Source organism: Lagenorhynchus albirostris, chromosome 2 (assembly GCF_949774975.1).
Source record: "Lagenorhynchus albirostris chromosome 2, mLagAlb1.1, whole genome shotgun sequence".
In the NCBI taxonomy this organism is placed as follows: Eukaryota; Metazoa; Chordata; class Mammalia; order Artiodactyla; family Delphinidae; genus Lagenorhynchus; species Lagenorhynchus albirostris.
The window spans coordinates 153,420,112-153,437,391 of NC_083096.1; the positions used below are offsets into that span (position 1 = coordinate 153,420,112).

The 17,280-nt window shown below is 40.2% G+C and overlaps 1 protein-coding gene across 4 annotated transcripts in view; it reads right to left on the reverse strand.

Annotated features, from left to right (window-relative positions):
* The window catches only part of NFYC (nuclear transcription factor Y subunit gamma), a 63,037-nt gene extending 48,033 nt beyond the window's left edge, over positions 1 to 15,004 (reverse strand). The window contains exon 1 of one of the 4 annotated variants that reach the window (XM_060140398.1): positions 14,814 to 15,004. The gene's annotated coding sequence lies outside the window, so the exon portion shown is untranslated. Of the gene's footprint in view, positions 1 to 2,227; positions 2,366 to 14,774 lie in introns of those variants that run through there. The other 3 variants (XM_060140399.1, XM_060140402.1, XM_060140400.1) reach the window with 3 other exon arrangements.
* Between the last annotated feature and the right edge of the window lie 2,276 nt (positions 15,005 to 17,280).

Genomic DNA, 17,280 nt, shown 5'->3' on the forward strand with positions numbered 1-17,280 from the left:
ACCCACCCTCCAGCCTAAGTTATAGTTAGCTGTAGGTCTTTGCTCCTTATGGAAGTAGAGTTTTCTTCATTTCTCTGGGAAACATTTATTTGGCTAAAGTGTTAAATGAGGAGATCATATTAACACCATTCAACATATACTGGAAAATATCTTAGTCACCAAGGGCTCTGCATAGGCATGCCTAGGTGCACTTTCCCAGGCAGTAGGGCAGATTCTCAGAGTCCATGACCCTAAGAAGGTTAAGAACCCAGGCTAGAGGTAGTAGCTACATATCTTTCCAAGAAGCTAAATCCACAAAGTTCTTAATTTAAAGAGTTTTATCTAGGCCTCATTCTGTGAGCCATTTACCTTCTGCCTCCCCCGCTCCAGGCCTTCTCCCAGGGCCAATAGGCTCATTCAGTATCTACAACTGTTTTTTAAATCCCATTATTAAAAACTGGAGTAACTGGTAACATATAGATCAATGACTTGTAAACAATAAATTTAAAATAATTAACTGTTAAAACGTAATCTTTAACACATATGCCTTTCTCTTAGGACTTAACTTCCCAGAATGACCGTTGCCTTTTTTTTTTTCCAGAATGACTGTTTTCTTACCATAAGCATTCCAATTTCCCAAAAGAAGTTTCACAAACATAACTACCTTGAACTCCTGAAATACCATTCTTCACTAAGAACCCTCTAAATTACATAGAAGACAAGGTAGCATGCAAGGAATTCTGAATCTGTTAGGCAGTTCACTCAACTATCATACCAAAAAGGATTTAAATTTTTTTTGCTGGGGGGAGGGAATGAAGAAGAGTGGGAGAGAATGAATACAGCCCCATTGTCTTATTGCTTGAAAACTCCTAATTTGAATCTATAACATATTCCTACTAACCACTGGACTTGAACATCAGAAGTACAGCTTCTTTTCATCTTAAATAGAGCTTTTCAGTCCAAATCTGCATAAACAAACTTTGTCCTTCAATCTTTCAACTCCTCGGCAGTTTTTCAAGGTCACTTTTGCGAACAACGACAGAGGCCTGCATCTAGCAACTTTGACTGCTACACCACTCCAATTCCAAGAGCCCAAAATCTAAACCCCTATCGATCCTCTCAGGTAAATCCTTTACTCAAGGGGAAGGCAAACCAACACCCTCCAAACTTCTCCTCTAATAGGGCCTGCTCCTCTTCCCCACCCAAAGGCTGAGTGCTGCCAGTTCACTGCTCCATACTGAGTCTGCTGCAGAAATGTTCCAATGACCTTCATTCCATATTTGCAAATAAAAAGAAAACAAAGAACTGCTTTTTCAAATCAAGTGTATTATAGATCTTAGTACACGGCATGGAAGATTTCACTATTCACAAGAACAGGCTGGTTACCAATTAGCCAGCAACCTACATTAGTTTCATATCCCTAGAGAGGGAAAAAAAAATACCAAGGGCAAAAGACAGGGTGCCTGTACTCTTTAACTTTCCTATTCACAAACTGCAGGTAAATTAGGATTTTAAAGATTTCATATAGAAAATGAAAAGCGTTTTGCTCACATCATTTAAAGGAACCAAATCAACACCTGACAAAATGTGTGAAACTGGCAGAAAAAGATCTGCTCTTGTCACTGCCAATATAGTGGAGATGTTTCTAACCAGCATTATAAGCTAAAATGTGCATTTTAAAACGAAGATTTTTAATTAATCGGTACTTATTAGAATCTAGAAGCAGACAGGTAAATCAAAAAAGTTATGGGAGAATTTCATACTGGCATGTGGGCCTTTACCATTAGAACCTGCAGCAGTGCAAATCATATTTTCACACGAATTTAGAACAGCAATGGTGTTGCTTCCACCTCTGAAAACACAAATGTCAACAAAGTGCATGGAAACAGAAAAAGTCTTACAACAACTCAGCTTATTCTGTAGGATAGCTTCAGTGCACTTGAACAAAGGAAAATTATTTGGAAAACAGATAAGTTTACCGAATGCAAAGAGAAAGTGCTTTGCTTCTGTGTGCCCCTGAAAAATGATTAGCCTTTCTTCATGTACCTGCTCTACTCAATACTCAACTAGGAAAAGAAATCCTAGTTGAAGGGCATGCAAAATCTAAACAGAGCAAGGTATTCTAGGTGCACCAAAAGGTATGCATGGAATGTAAAGTGGCCATTTTCTGAAACAGTGCAACTTGTCTACACTCTCTGAAGCTAAACAGTTTCTACCATTTTAACACAAAACAAAGAATTAAACTTACCGGGAACTGCATTAATTTTACATGTAGTTATTTATATCTCCTCGGACAGGGAGAATTTAAGTCACTCCTATCCCTCCCCCCCAAAAAAGGACGGAGGAAACAAAAGGCAGCAGGAGATGCAGAAACCTGAGTCTGGAATGTCCAGTCCAGTGAAAACCCGAACAGCTGTCCCCCCACCCCCCAGCAAACTATTCGCCATTTTTCTTTGTCTTTCAGCTGACCCCTGCCTCAGTGAAAAACTCCGAGGCTCCAATGAAGCCCTGCAGCCTCCTTCCACTTTAACAGTCAAAGGCATTCAATCTAGCATGCTATTTGACACCAAACCTTGCCTCCAGAGTGGTCCCATTGGCTGAGCTGCTTTATCAGCTAAGAACACAAAACCATGATTGGCTGATCACGTCATCAGTTACCTCCTTTGTACACTTCCTGCTTTAAAGTTACCTTGAGAAGCAGAACAGGGGTCAGATCCAGACTTCAAACTACGAGGAACTTAAGGCTTCAAAATGCCTGGCAAATGCACACAGCAGATGCACTAGGGCCACATGTGCTTCCAAAACAGAAGATACTGAAAATTTAGAATTGTTCTTAAAATCATGCGAAAGGGTTGTTACAGTTCCCACCCAAAGGATTTCTTATTGGCTGTCAGAGTTCCATTTAAAAAATTTAAGGTAATTTAACTGCTGCTGATTGGCCATCAAAGATGTCTGTAAGATACTGCTACAGTATCCTATGGCAGTAAACCAGAGAAGCAATGTGCACAAGGTCGGAAAGTTGTGACTTAACTATCTTCAGTTTTCTGTTAAGCATTAACAGAAGAAGAAAAAGAAAACTGGGTGGGCTAAATCCAATGTCACCAAAGAAAATACAGATTCTTTAAAGTAACAAAGAGTGATATCAATGGTCATACAATGGTTTGCAAGATTTCTGAAAAGGCATCTATCATTATGTCCATGGTAATTTTAAAAGCACACATTAGTACCACGACAAATCACTTTATTTTGAAATACAAACTAATCTAAATAGGAAAATTCTGGGATAATGTATGAAGTTAGTGACAGGGACAGTGGCATTTTCAAAAAGTCTACCAGGAACCCAAGAGGGAAATATAATGATAAAGGGGGAAAAAAATTGGCAAAGATGAGTGAACATCAGTGAATATATTGTTTAAAACACAATATAGTTTGATAGATTAATTTATTTAGGGTGGTTATAAAATGTTGCTGATTAGCTTTTAATATAAGAGTTTTGATATCATAGAAGATAAACTTTTCTACCACATTTTCAAGAACAAGCAGCAGGGGTGATCTCAAGAGAGATTATACGTATCGTGGTTACTGAAGACATTCTGGGGTGCTGAAGTTTAACCAGTGGCAGTCAAAGACTTGTTTATGGATTGTGGGCCCAACTGTTTAGGTTTTAAGAGAAGCCTCCTAATATGGTGAAAATCAGTTAATATATATTCTTTTAATATTCAAATAGAAACATCTCACTATTACCTGAGGCCTTTAACAATCTCCTTATATATCTGCTTCCTCTCATCAAAGCAAAGTATCCCAGGACTAAACAACACAACTGTTTTGCCAGGCAGATGAGATCTTTTCTAGAAAAACTTTGGTTGATCTTACATGAGAGGTCATTATAGGCATATGCAGAGATCCAGCAGGTCACTGAAATAGAGGCAAGGCAGACTGTCCAATCACTTTGCCGTATTAACTTCTCTTCGAGAAAGAGTGAGGTGCAGAGAAGTTAAGCAACTGGCCCCTAGCCATTCATCTAGGAGTCAAACTCAGGTCCCATTTAGGGTGGTACTCTTCCCATGGCACTACACTGCTTATCAAGACATGGAGCACCTCAGGGCACATCCAAGGAAATTCTTAGGTGTCACATACAGTCCTTCATTGGTATCTATGGGGAACTGGTTCCAGGACCCCTGCATTTACCAAAATCTAAGGATGATCAAGTCCCTTATATTAAATGGTGTAATACTGTTGGCCCTCTGTATCTGAGTTCAGCATTCACAGATAGAAGCTGACTGTATGTATAGGTAGCATAAATCATTACACCCAACTTCACTAATTTAAAAATTACAAATTTGACTAATGTTTAATTTGATATGTTGGTTAGAGATCTAGCTAAGTATCTGACAAACAGCACTCTATAAGTTGATACAAATTTTATTACTAAACTACTAGAAACATTTAACTAGTAGAAAATCACTTGTATAATTTATAAGGACTTGAAACAACTAAATTATTAAAAACACTATACATTAAAATATTAAGGAACTGCATGGCAATTTCACTATGGCATCTAAACAAGAGCTTAGTTATGCTAACAGGGTGCACTGTTGGATGATTCCTGAAGCTACAAAGAGCTACAGGTATTGTAGCTCTTTTCTGAAAAGTTTAGATCACAGCTTCTGAACAGCTACCAGACTCGAAAGAGAAGGCAGAAAGCCAACAGGCCAGTTGTGTGCCTTATTCACACTAGAGCCTCTCTTAACCTCATAACACTGGGGGTCAAATCAGCTGCAAGGAAGCAAAGAAGCTCCTTTGAAGGGTGGGAGGCACAGGAATATGGAAAACATGTTCACATCACTGATCATTAATTAGTGTCACTACGGCAAAACAATAAACACTTGGAAATCAGGCAGAGCTAGTTTCAAATTCTGATTCCTCTACTTATTAACTCTATGACCCTGGGCTAACCCTGAGCCTCAGTTTCCTCATCTTAATATATGGATATCACCATCTATATCACAGAGCCACTGTAAGGATTAAATGAGCCAGCATATATAAAGTATACTGTACTGTGTCGGAATAAGCATTGAAAAGAAAAGTAAAGTACTAAAGGTCATCCAATCCAAATTCCTTGTTTTACGCAGCGGTTAAGATTCAGAAAGGCCTAGCTCCTTAGGGCCCCAAAGCTACCACAACACAATGTCTCTCTTCTATCTCCAGCATACCCTGCAACCCTGCAGAAAGAAACCCCTGAGCCATAAAGGGCAGTACAGGAGGACTTCCCAGCTGCTACTAAAACTCTTCCCCAGTTTTTATGCCAGAAATCCGTGCCTTTCACCACCAATCCTGGCTGAAGTCTGATTATTGTTCCAAAAGCCTACCCTTTGACTCTGCTTTTGATGTACCAGATTAAACCAAACATGTCTCTTGATACCTTGTGAAGGTCTTTGGCATACTTTTTATTAGTTCTTGGTAGTTTGCAAGAAAAACACTTCAACCCCTATTTCTCATCAACAGTCACCTTAGTAGAATTCAAGCCACTAGTGGGAAGATAACTCAAATTATCCTAGAATTTCCACCTGGCACTCTCACTTAGGATAGCTTTCTCTAGCTTGTCATTACGGTGGACTAAGAGCCTCATTGGATCTCTGCGGTTCTAACTCATATTCTTCCCCGGTCCTGCATCTCAACAGCCCTACATCAGACAATTGCATCATCTTGCCCTCATAAACACCCTGACACAAAACGAGTGCATGTGGTTACATGGGTCAAGCTTTAATGCTCCCAAAGAAGGCAGGGTGGGAATTGATGCGCTTAGTCAGAAAACTGATTTTGAATCACAATTACCTACTTACTAGCTGTATGACCTAGGCTAAGTTACTTAACCATCTCTGAGCTCACTTCATGTGTAAAATGAAACAAGTAACATTTCATTTTCTTCATGTAAAATGAAAAAATAACACCAACTCACAGAAGTGTTGAGGCTTTAGTGAGTTAAAGCACTCAGCATTAATACCTAGCATGTGGTAGGTATTCAATTAATATTTAAATATACACTTGACTATAGCACCTATCATATAATTACGTTTTACCATGTCTCTATTACCAGAGGAAGGCTTCTTGAAGGCAGCAACTGTGTCTTATTTATATCTACATATATCCTCAGTGCTCAGTAAAGAGATATAAATCACACCTGACCTTAGCCATAGTGTCAATGAAATAATAGGGAGTAGTGGGGACTGATGAAAACTGGAGAGTGCATGTCTCATCTAAAGGGGCAGCTATTGGGGAATTCCCTGGCGGTCCAGTAGTTAGGACTCAGCATTTAACTGCCAGGGCCCTGGGTTCGATCCCTGGTCAAGGATCCCACAAGCCATGCGGCGCAGCCAATGGTGGGGGTGGTAGGGGGCAGCTAGTACTGAGCTCCAACTGATGAGGGCTAAGGAAGAATGCTGGTCCACTGCGGTAAGAGCTTCAGATTCAATAAAAGCAGCAAAAGCCAGATCCTGGACACAAAAAGTTGATGCTAGCATAACCCCTGATATAGCATCCTGAAGAATGACTAAAGAACCAGAGTTATGGCAGAAGTTGGCCTCAACCACCATGGCAATTCCTGCCAAGGACAGGGTCTTGCTCAGTACCCCAGATTACCTGATCTTGAAGGTTACACTGTATTCCAGCAGAAGAAAAAAGAGCAGCAAAGAAACTGGGCTCTTCAGCGGCCGGAACATTTTATTGATGGTGTCCTTAACTGACCCTTTTGGACTAGTAAGCAAACCTGTGGGTCCCAGGAAATATCATAGAAGAGAATCTCTAGAGACAAATGAACTTCTCATATGTTGAGATGGGGAAACGAAGCCATATTCATTTGACTATTAAATTTGTTGTGTGCCTTATTATATACTAAGCTGATGAGATGGATGTATATAGCAGTTTGTTTTGCACTTATGTTGTTATAAGTTAGTGGGATTGGGGTATTTTTTTTAAGAACACCTTTAATCCAAGCGGCCAGAATCAACCAGCATTAGTATTTTGGGTTATACTTTTAGAAGTTTTTCTCATGTAAATGAGATGTGAGGTTGAGTTAGTCCCCCCAATATTAGATAATACCATACAAAAATACTATACAAACTGTTTTGTAATCTTGTCTTACTTAAATAATGTGAATAATTTTCCATATCAAATACAGACCTGTATCATTTATAATAATTGAATGATATTCCACTGAATGGATATAATTTTTTAATCAGTTCCATATTACTGAATAATTTCAATGTCTTCAATTTTAAAATATTGTAAATAGCATCACAGAGAACATCCATTATGCCCATTCCTTGTGCCACTACCCTCATTATGTCTTCCAGAACCCTTGCAACGGCTTCATAAATAGTATCGTTTTGTCTGGTTTAAAAAAAAAAAAAAAAGAAAGAAAAAGGAAACCAGATTGTTTAATGTTAAATCTTTCCATTTTCAATTTTGTTTCAATTTTTTTAAAAACGTATAAGCAGATCAAAGAAAACTGAGGGCTGCCGGATTGTAACTTCTGACCCGTATCTTTCACCTGACTTGGTTCTGAACAACTATTAGCTATTTAGCAAATCAAAATCACCTTCAAGGTTTAAAAAAGGGTACATCGACACATATCTTAAAGTATCTGACAGATGTTCTGAAGATAATCCCCAAAGAAGTCCCAGAAACATTTTGAGCAATGATAACATCGTTAGAATAAGGAACATGGTGCTGGTGCTCAGTAAATGGCTGCTCAATAAATAAACGAATAAAGTAAACTAATATATGAGACCATAAGTGGATTATAAATTCTGAATTATTTGTTTTTTAAAAATAAATTATATTCTCCAAAGCATAAATGAAGACCAATGGATGGTAAACTACTCTAGAGAGACCAGTAGTTAATAATGCATGTAGAAGGACAACACAGTGGCTGATGAACAGCAAATGCTCCAAAATATGGAGGCTGCTACTATTATTACTGTTATTGGCAACGGGACTAGATGGCCTTTGAAATCATATTCATCCCTAAGAGTCTATGTTAGTTTGGAAACATATCTTATATGTTCCCAGGAAAGTCCCTTCCCACTAATGGCCAAACTATGAATCCTATACAAAAGGATTCATTTTTTTATTCATAAACTCTCTACACCAGAATTACTCAACTGGGCTCCACTCCACACCAGTCATAACATGAAATGCTTATTAGGTGTTCTCACAAACAGGGTTCCATGGCCAAATAAGTTCGAGAAACACTGCATAATGTATCCTTTCTCTTGAAGAGTTGTTAAGGTATATGAGCACAAACGTTCTCAATACTAACTCTGCAGAAAAGAAATGCATTTCACATTGCCCATTACTTTGTCAAGGATCCTTTTTTCATCCCCAGAGGACACTTATTAGCATTGTATAAGAACTAATGTTCAATGGAACAGCTTGGGAAATGCTGCTCTAAGCCACTTACAAATTTTAGGGGAATGAAAGGAAGACCACAGGCAAGTGTATTCTGGTCAGAATGGTCAGTTTATTCTTCAAAAATGGTTGGAGTTTTACACACATTATGGCATTTCCCTTTTTAATGAAAATGACATTAAATATCACCATAAATAACAATCCTCTGCCTCTCAAGTAACTGCCAACCGAGTATGCTTTGCTTCTTAAAAAGGCCCCAACTTTGTCATTTGATAATGAGCAAATTCTAAGCTACTTACCTTCAGGGTACAATAATAGTTTTTGACAGTTAAAAATGACAAAAATGCTCAACTGTACAGATTGCATGTACTTTCTTTTTTCTCTTTTAAATGGACAGATCATGCCACTGGTGAGGGGATATGTTTTCTTAACACTGGGCAAAGAATCTCACTTCATATAGATAATGGAAAACTTGCAGCTCCTGAGGACAGAGTTAACAGTAATTAGGGGATTTTGAAAACCTTCAGTAACTCTAACAAATTTAAGCCAATGATAAGATATGAAATATTCTATGCTCCAATATCATTTCCTATGAGTCACTGAAGCATTTACTGAAGCACTGCTCAAGATCACTATTTTAGCTCATATTCATGAATGCGTTTAAGAATAATTCTTGAATCTGATTTATAACAATACACTGTTGATTTTAAATGAGGGTGTTCATTTAAATAGGACACCTTATATACCTTGAACATGAAGATTTGAACCTTTAATTTAAACCCATTCTACTGGAAACATTCAAATGCAAAGGTTAGACTAGTCCCTCTCTCTAAAAACTGCACCTTAAGTTTATCCATCAGAAAGCTCTCACTGTATAAAAGAAAGTATAACGGATTTAAACGCTACCTGCAGACAAGTAAGAACTTAAAACAAAATGGAAAATGTAACTCCCATGCTGAAAATGAGTAAAGAGGTTACCTCACTGCTATCAGGTACATCACTGCTAAAACATGGAGAGGTGTGGGAAGGATGCAGCAAATTTTGCAACCTGGCAAAAATTTCTGCAGGCAGGGAGATTTTTTTCCTGAACCATTCCACAATGTTGTCTTTCTGCTTACTTCAAAGAAAATGTTATCCAGGTGACTACAAATCAAACTTACAGACCTACTTCAACTTACTATTTCTACAACTAGAAAAAATTTCAAATGACTATACTGTAAGTCCCTTCCCGGACAAAATGATAAAACCGGTTGTTCTGATTTCAATTATCATTGCTCAATGAATAATCATTGCAAATATGAAGACTTTTTCTTCTCATCAGAATCACTACCATTCAGCACCTGGGGATTAACAGAGGGGATCAGGAAACAACCTAACCCTGAAACAAATGATCCTACGACTTTGCGGATTCATAAGTAATACTGACCTCACAGCGGTCCACTAGAAATCAGCTCCTAAACCACAACAGTACAACTAAATTAGACTATTTCTTTCATGTCAAGTGGCTCCCCACCCACCCCCGCCATGTAGAAATCTTACTGTACATAACAGAGCAGATAATTACAAAGCCTCCTCATCAAGGAAGCTCTACTTGGCTGTCAGGCAGATTTTATGCTATTCTCAAAAGAAAGTGATGTGTTCTCTCACTTATTAAGGTCCGTTCAGTGACAGGCACCTACCATATGCTACTGTATTCATTTTTCAGTAAGTACTCTATAAGATAGGTATTATTAAGCCTTACTTTACAAAGGAAGAAACTAAGGCTCAGACAGGTTAAGAATCTGACCCCCCCCCGCCCCCCCACGGAGGGTAAACACCTTACAGAGACAGAATTCTTTCCCAGGTCGGACTCCAAGGTCAGCAACTACACTAGCCCCTCCCAAAGGCACTTTTTGGCCGAAGTATTTCAAATCCATTTCCTCCTACAATTAATCTACTAATATTATGTTAGGTGCTTTGAGTCTCTGTGGGAAAATACTAAAATGACCTTGTAGCCCTCCTAACTAGTCACAGTGCATGCATGCAAAACTGAATAAACAAAATGAAAAGAGAGACTGTAAAACATCAGATAACTCACAATCAGTTTGCTGTGAGCACAAGGAATAGAATGGAAAAGAACAACTTGCTGGCTAAGGAATGTTCTTCTTAGGTTGTATGCCTGAGGCTGGAATGAACCTCAAGGAGGTCATTTGTGACCTTAATAATGTCCTCTGCTATTCTCCCTCCAGTGAATGAGGCAAACTTGTCAAAATACAAAAGGTGCCTTAGAGTCATCTCGGCGTCAAGTCAATGCTTCCAACAGGAGAGGAAATGCTGTCCAGTGGAAAGAGCACTAGCCTGGGAATCCAGTAATCTGGCATACACTTGGCTGTGCCCTTACATAGAAATGACCTTATCAAGGTCATCACACTCTTCAGGGCCTCAGTACAAAGGGTGTGCCTGAAAGAACCAAAGGTCACTTCCCGAGCTAAGATGTAAGAGTTTTTCTTTTTCTCATCATATTTTATGGTGTTAAGAGAACACTGTTTAAGGGACTTCCCTGTGGTCCAGTGGTTAAGAATCCGCCTTCTTCTTCTAGGGATGCAGGTTTGATCCCTAGTCAGGGAACTAAGATCCCGCATGCTGCGGGGCAGCTAAGCCCACAGGCTCTAGAACCCACAACTAGAGAGCCCTCGCAACCGCAACGAAAGATCCTGTATGCCCCAATGAATATCCTGTGTGCCGCAACTAAGACCCAATGCAGCCAAATAAATAAATAAATTTTTTTTTAAAAAAAGAGAAAACACTGTTTAAGAGTAAGGGCTTCACAAATTGTGTAAGAATTAAGAGTTACAGACTTATGTTTGAATCTGGGCTCTGCCACTGACTGGCTATGTGACCTTGAGCAAATTACTCAACTCCTCAGTTTCCTCATATGTAAAAATGAGGGTGGTAATAGTACCTATCTCATACTGTGTGAGGATAATATATATATTTATACGCTTGCTGGTTCAATGTAAGCACTCAATAAAAGGCAGTAACTATGACATTCCTGAATTTTATTCATACATCTTTAGTGGCTCAGTACCTCTGAACTAAGAAGTTAGAGAGGGGAATTTCAAAACTGCCTCAAAAAGACACCTACCATGGCCCCACATTTCACTCTGCTTTCTCTGTAAGTGGAGATAAGGAACCTTGAATCTCTTCTAGTGCCATGAATCAGTTTTGCCCAAATGGAAAATGTGTAAGCAAATGAAGTAACAATTATTTGTTATAAGGATTAAATAAGATGACATAGACACAGTCTGTAAAGTACAAAGCATTAGTATGATTTCTGCTTAGAAAACAAAGCTGATGTTCACAAGGTTTTAGTATAAACTCAGATCTACTCAGACCTCCTGGGAGTTCAAGATTTCTAGGGTGGTCAGTTCCAAATTATATCAATAACAAGTCCCAGCAATTGGCCCTGGGTTAATGCAGAATGTACATGGGCTAATGTAGAATGAAAGTGTCACTGGTGCTGAAGAACTACCGCCAAGAAATGTTTGCTGAATAAAAAAGATATTTATATGTATACACTTGTTTTTATAACCTCGACCAGATTTGCTAAAAAAGAAACTAAGTTATGGATGCTGTAACAGTCTTCATATTTGATTAACTTAATGACTAAGCCAAATGAAGCTGAGATGATCAATGTACAAAATGTACAGCAAGCCCTGTTTTCCCTCATACTTTTGACTCTATCTTCCACACTGCAATGTAATTGCAAACATGAGGGAGGAGACCCTCACCTAATCATATCAAGACACAAAGGAGTTAAGACTTCCAATTCACTGGTCTCCCCTTGAAACCTGAATTATTTAAAAGTTTCCATGCAAAACTGGAATTGCAAATATTTTGTTGTAACCAGTTTTAATTTTACACATCATTGAGGATAAGCATATCCTAGGATCACCCCACAGTTTGAAGAAGGTACTAGGTTTTTAGATAGGTCCCAGTATTTGGGGACAAACATCCTAAAGAACTGGTGATGTTTGAAAAAGCTCCCCAGTGAGCTCTTTACACTATGCACTTGGTAGTTCCTCACTGCTTGGCATTAATCATCTCCATATATAGAAAGACTATGTCAGCAACATTCTGAAGCCTGGTTTTAAAGGATGCAGATTCTTAAGCTTTCTGTACATATTTTCCCCATTATCTACCTGGGTTCAGAAAAACTCCAGCAGTTTACTTTGTAAATCCCTCCCTTCACAATAGAAACCAAGGGATACAATTTAAATACCTAGTTGAAAAAATTATAATCTATACGGTTACCATTCTGTGGTTTGAACAGTACAAAAATTCTTTTTGTAATTATTCAAATAAATACAAATTCTTACTCAAATTCCCCACTCAATACACTCCTAGCACCCAGAAGTCAAAGAAAGATGATCCACTGTGAAATATAAAACTATCTGGGAGTTTGACAAGTCAGGCTTATGTTGATAGTATGACATAGTAGATAAAACTACAAGCTTTGACATCAGGCAACTTGGATTTGAATCCCAGCTCAACCACTGAGTGACACTGGACAAGCTACTTAACCTCTCTGATCTTCAATTTTCTCATCTGCAACATGGGGATGATAATGCCTACCTAACAGGAAATGTGTTAAATGTGCTCCAAAATGTCAATTCCCTTCCTCTACCACTTTCCCCTTTTCTCTTGAAAATTCAGTTGCATTCACATAAAACTGAGAAATGTGAAAATCACAGGAGTTTCTTGAAAATGGTATAAAAACTGAAGTGTAACGTCTATCTAAAGCTGAAAGAACCACCTAAGACAGACAAGGAAAAACAAATTAGGAAAACACAGAGGTTTAACAAATGTGTTTCCATGATCCCCAAACCTTGGGAGGAGCAAATGTAGAACAATCCAAGTTACCACAATTCAATGGAAAAGTAAGGTGCCCCCAATAAACTGACTCTAACAACTCTCAATTAGAACAAAAGCTTTTTTTTTTTGAACAAAAGCTTTTTGAAATATGAACCACAGAGAGTTGACAAGTCCTCTAACTTAAGACAAGATGCAAGAAGCTATGCACGAGCTTATTTTTGTCCCCAGCTGCTTATTTAAAAAAAAAAAAAAGTGTGTATGAAGGTGGGTGTATTTTTTAGTCATATATAAAAGGAAATGAGCCAAGATCCAGGATCTCTGTCAAGCGCTCTTCCACTAAAGAGGAACCTAACAATATCCTTTCAAACAAATAATTGCAAAGTATCTGATATTTGCTAAAAAGAGCAGCTTTGGAAACTTGGAAACTCAGCCCTGAACTGTATCTTTCCTAGAACAGTAAAACTTCATGTAGAACATCTCAAAACTAGCAGCACGGTTCTGAGACCCGATAATCTACAACTACTCTCTTAGTATAATCCCCAAATCGTAAAATTCCAAAAATGCTTCTGCTTTTTCACTCCTATAGATCTGTCACTACTTAATGCTGTGCCTCCTAGGCTCGGCATTCAGTTATTAAGACCATGCACACCTATCCCATAGAAACCCTCTCTCAGTCTGGGTCTGTTTATTTGCTCCTCACACCACTGCCCAGGTCTGGTAACTACGGACTCCAGGGCTCCACCAAAACCTCAGTGTTTCAAAACTGGGACTCCCTAGCAAAATTCCCGATCTGATCCTATTGTTCGTCGGGTATGTCTCTAGGGCCCTGATGCCCTCTCCTCCTATACCATGCCCTCAGACCTGGCACCCGTGGACATCAGGGTCATTCCCTGTGTTACACTCCAAGTCTAGCACCCCTGGATCTCGAAGATCCTCTCAACCTGAAACTCGGGTTTCAGTGTTTCCAAACCTGGCACCCTTGGCGCTTGCACGCCCCTATCCCGGGCCATGCACGTTCCATGGAGGGTACCTCTGGAATTTAGAGTGCCTCCCACTCCCGGCCATGCACAGGCTACCCATGAAGTACTGGCCAGACCATCTCCCACTCTTCCCCTTTAAGGCCTCTAGGCTCGCCCCCAACCTCCACCCCACGCCTGCGCCGTAGGGGGTCATCACCCTGCAGCCAGAGAGCCCCAGACGCGCGCATCTCTACAGCCTCCGATTCCTTCATCACCCCCTAGGCCAGAGCCAGCGCGACCAATAACGTGCCAGGTCCTCGGCCTCCCCGCCACCGACCAATCACGAGCGAGCCCCCCCGCCGTCGCCTTCCGCCAATGGGAGAAAGCCCGCGGGTCGGGCCGACAAGGCGTACGGACCCCACGAGCGCAGCGGCGGCGACAGCGGCGGGCACGGAGAGAACACAACATGGCGGCGGGCAGGCCGCACCGAACTACAGCAGCAGCCACGCGAGGGAAGTGAGGTCTCCGCCGAAGGCGGGAAGCGCCGCCCCTCCCCCCGCCGCCGCCGCTCACCTCTCCCCCTTCCTCCCGCGGATGCTCCCGCACACTCACACGCCTCTGCTTAGAAGTCCAAGGAAGAGCAGGAGCCGCCCCCGCGCTCCTGCGGAGTCGGGCAGTGCAGAGACCTGGGCACGGCGGAGGGGAGGGGGAAGCGTGCGTCAGGTCGAACGGAGCGCGCGCGAAGCGGGGGTACAAGCAAGATGGCGGCCACGCCGTTTGCACCGTTTCCCCCCTCCCCCTCACCTTCCCCTCCCCCTTCCCCTCGGCGCTTCGACTCCCAGTGTCTTTATTGCGCAGAAGCTTAGTTGCCTGAAGTCTCGCGAGATTTGAGAAGGGGAGATGACTTGGTGAGGCGGAATGAGAGGCGAGAACCTTCTGACCCCGCCCCTTTGGGGGATCCGGAGGCGTTTAGTAGTGACCTGCGTGGAGCGTTCCGTGTTTGTGGATCTTTGCTTTGGTGCGCCAGCTTTTGAATTTTAGGGGAATAAAGTTTTTGTGAGTTTTTTTTTTTTTATTTGGGAGGAAGCAGAGCTGGGGGCTGGAGGGCGACGTGGGAATGCCAAATTAAGTGCGCCTTTAATGATAGCTACCAGTACCGTAAAAGAAGGGCTATAACACCAAAACTGTAAAATGACATACTCCAAAATAAAGAGCAGCACTTCCCAATAGTGGTCACTTGTTACCTTACGTCAACATGGACATTGCTTTTCTCACTTGAATGCAGTTTAAAACTTTTTAAAAAACAATTGGAAACTAAACTACAATGAACATTATATCTTTTTCATACTTTACTGCTTTAATCTCCACAACTACTTGGTCGAAGCCATCAGCATTATTTTTATTTCACTGGTGATAAAACTGAAGCGCAAAAAAGGTTAAATTGATCAAGGCTCCGCAGCTAGTAAGTGTTGAAACTCAGTTTAAATAGCCCCCAAACCTGTAGATAAATGCATCAAATATGTATTGAGTAGAATTAGCTACAGTGAGACAGTTTGCATTAGGTTGCAGGCACAAAGAGAAGTGAGACTGCTCCTGCTGGTGGTTACCTTGAATTTTACAAATGACCTTACAGCCTTTCTGAGACTTGAGTTGCAGGGGTCCTCAACAATAAAATCAATACACTATTATTATTTCCTTCCTCTGAGTTTATGACCCTGGTGATAAAGTAGTTGAGAATAGTGGAATAAACCCTTGACTTGAACTCAGGGAAATTGTTTTCAACTCCAACTTTAATAAATCTCACTTCAGGCATTCAATGAATATTTGATGAATGAATGAACAAAACCTAACTAGTTATAAGACACCTGACTTCACTGAGTCTCGATTTCTTCATCTGTAAAATGATCTAATTCCTACCTCCTGGGAGTGTTGGGGAGATTGAGTGAAATAGTATAAGGGAGAGTGCTTTGTAAATTGCAAAAGTGTTATAAAGAAGTTAGTGATAATGATTTTTCAGACCTGAGAAATGGCGTAAAAAATTAAAAACAAACTCAAGATATAGTATGTTGAGATAGATAAGCTTAGCTAATGGGAAAAAGCTAGCTAAGTCTTTCTACAAATGTTTATTGCGCAATTATTGCATATACTATGCTTGTGAAAGAGAAGAAAAATGTGCAGGAAGCAGCACAAATTAGTATTATTAGTTATCATTCTTATAATTAAGTATTGACAGTATATAGGGGCTGCAGTCAGTTTCCCTCTGGGAGTGTGGAAATCAGGTTGCCCTCAGAATTAAACTAATAAAAATTTACATAGTAGAAGAAATTAGCTAATGGTGGTAGTAAACATATTTTAACAACTGGTACTGCTCAAGCACTGATCTACCAGATGTGAATTCCAGGAAGGGTCCAAGAGATATCCCTCTGTACTAGGTGTTAACCCTTCAGTTGCTAGTTTTTAAATAGTAGGTCCCAGGGGAGGGGAGTTGTCAGGAAAGTTGGAACAGCAGCTATTTACCAGCTAGTACCAAAGTATTTCAGTATTTTAGTAGTCGGTATTATAACTGGTATCAGTCACACTAGTACATACAGGCTGAATATTAGTCCTTGCTGTAGACTGTGGTTATCAATATTCTCTGCCCTTCCTTTTCTAAAACCCTCCCCATCTGGCCTGTCCCTAGGAGGTTATACTTCTCACCCTAATGCCATCAAGCTAGGCTTTGTTTTGGTCAGTGAAATGTGAGTATAAATAGCTTGATCCAGTTCTGAGCAGAAATGTATGGACCATCTCATGATTCCACCATATTTTTCTTCAGCCCTGAGAGGATCATGTTCCAAATAGAGCTGCTTTTCTAGGTTTGGTCCCAGAATGAAGATGTGCAGAGCCACAGCTGACGCACAAGACATGTAATATGAGTAAGAAATAAACCTTTGCTATAAGCCACCGAGATTGTTTTAGTTGTTTGTTACTGCGGCATAACTTAGCTGGCCTAAACTGGCAAATACAGTTCTGAAATTAGCTATCTGTAGGGGTAAGCCAAGAGCTTAGCTACAAGCATGATCAAAAAATAAACCAGACT